Raw genomic sequence first — 2,547 nt, forward strand, 5'->3', positions numbered from 1 at the left:
CCCCACCACTTTAGCCATATCCCTAATATCACAATCTGCCACTCCCAACCCGTATAAGTTAGATTTAAACGAGGCAACAAACCTGGCTTTTCTCTATCCAATAACATGTCAAACCCTCCCCCCTGTTATTCATAGACGGCCTCTCAGGTATACTTTCTTTGAACCGCTCTTTGAAGAACCAGTTGACCTCCTTCTCCGCCTTGTTAGGAACATTGCACCATCTTCCTTCAACATCGAGCCCATGGATCTTGTTAGACGTGGCCTTATGTTTTATTATTCAATGAAAATATGCCGGGTTGTCATCACCTAGAGACGCACTACGAGATCTAAATTTTTGATGTAAGTCTTTCGTCTTCCTTATTCCAATTTCTCCAAATCTTTAATACCTTCAAGTCTAGCCCACTCCTCTTCCCCGAGCTCTCTATTCTCTAAACTTTCTTCCAAGAGCGATAATTCAGCCGTACATGTATCAAGTTTTTCATTTTCTTTTACTTTATGATCTTTAACCCATTGCTTAATACATTCTTTTAAATGCTTCACTCTTCAAGCAATGCGTTTATCCGGTGGCCCTTCGAAAGAGAACAACGAATCGAACTCCAGAACCTCTTTTTCAAACTCAGGGATGTCAAGCCAAGAGTTAAAAAATCGGAAAGGAGTCGGCCCATAATCCAGCGGAGCGAATCTAAGCACAATTTGGGAATGATCCGAAAGGTACATAGGTAACGTCGTGAGACAAGAATCCGACCATCTGTCGACGTAGCTTTGATTAACAAGTACAGGATCAATCTTGCTCATTTTTCTCCTCTTACTTTTACAAAAAGTATACTTTTGGCCCTGCATTGTGAACTCGAACAATTGTGCCCTTGCCACAAAATCATTAAAATCCCGAGCCGTCACCGGGTCGAAGATCGAATTTAATCTTTCTTCAGGGAAATGAAAACCGTTAAAATCGCCCATCGCCACCCAGATTCCGGGATTACCCAAAATAATGTCGCCAATTTCCCCAATAAGTTTCGTTTAGCTACTGTCCTTTTAGGACCATAGTTGTTGGCGACATGAACCAATTCATCCTCCTCTTTGAGTCTACCCAATAAGATTAAAAAGAACCTGCTTTTTTAAAACATTCAACACTTCAAAATATCCTTGTTCCAGAGACAGAGCAGACCCCCCCCCCGAACGACTTGTAGCATTCACAAACTCCTTTTGAAACCTCCCCTGCCCCCAATACGCCTAACAAACAATCTTCTCGCTACTCAAAAATTGAGTTTCCTGCAAAGAAAGGAACAATATTTTCTGAGTCAACACTAACCTTTTAACCCATCTAGCCTTTGCCTCATCTCCCAATCCTCTAATGTTGATGGACATAAAAGTCATAGGGGCCGAGCAAAAGACGCCTTTCTTTGAACCATTGATCTCACATCTTTATCGTACTTTATTAGGTTCACCCCCACCTTGAAACAATACTTGATAGTTTCATGAACTTCTTCATCTGCTAACTTTTGCCCCACTTCCAACAATTCCAGAGTCAGAGTCGAACTATCCGATTGAGTTGGGGAATATGTTGAGTACATTGAATTACCAGCTGGTCCAATGCCCATGTCTCCCATTTGCAACCTTTTTACCAAATCTAAAAAAAATAAACTTTTGGACCTTTTTGGATGTCCTGAAGATTAATTCCATTAGTTAGGTCAGTACCAATAAATGGACCTATTCTCCATAACTGGTGATCCACCCCCAAAGCCCTTCTTCCTTTTTTAGTCCTCGGCCCATATCCACTTACAGGCCCAACTCCTTTGGATAGTTATGGCCCACTTTTGTTTTGGTCATGCATAGATTAGATGGGTCCAGAATTTGTAACAATCAAAATTAACTCCTCCTGAAACCTTTTGGTTCCCAAAGTCGGCTGGATGGGGACCTCAACCCTAGGAGCACGTGTGCAGGGAATGTCAGGCGCTGCATTACTACACTCGTCCCTTCAACTTCCAAACCCGTCTGTTGAGTTTCTTGTCCCCGACACTAGACTTCTGGGTACCCAGCTCACAAGATCTTCCTTCACCTCAACCATGAAAGATTTGTTTCTCCACTTAATTTACATTTTATCCTCGATGTACGAACCAGCTCGTACTAGGACTCCCACTGTTCCTACCATCAAAACATCATCTAGAAACGAAGCTTTCGATGGGATAACCACCTTACCATATGAATTTCCGATGAGGTCAAAAGTGGTTACATCCCACAACCTCACCGGAACTCCAGTGATACGCAATCTGACCAGTTTATCTTCCTGCTGGTAATCACCTAACCAATCCGATAAAGCCACCATTTTCCTCTTCGAGACATCTTTTTTATTGACCTTGAAGTACTCCGTCGCGTCTTTAGAATCAAACGAGAGTAAAATTGATAATCCTCCCACGTATTTCGCTCTCACCTCAGGTATCTCCAGTTCTAAAGCAAGTGACTGAAGTTTTTCTAGAGACTGGAAATCCTTCACCTCACTTACCAGGGTCCTATTGCTCTAAAGGTTTTCAGCATGGACGGCCTCCGGCA

This window comes from Helianthus annuus, chromosome 4, assembly GCF_002127325.2.
Source record: "Helianthus annuus cultivar XRQ/B chromosome 4, HanXRQr2.0-SUNRISE, whole genome shotgun sequence".
NCBI lineage: Eukaryota > Viridiplantae > Streptophyta > Magnoliopsida > Asterales > Asteraceae > Helianthus > Helianthus annuus.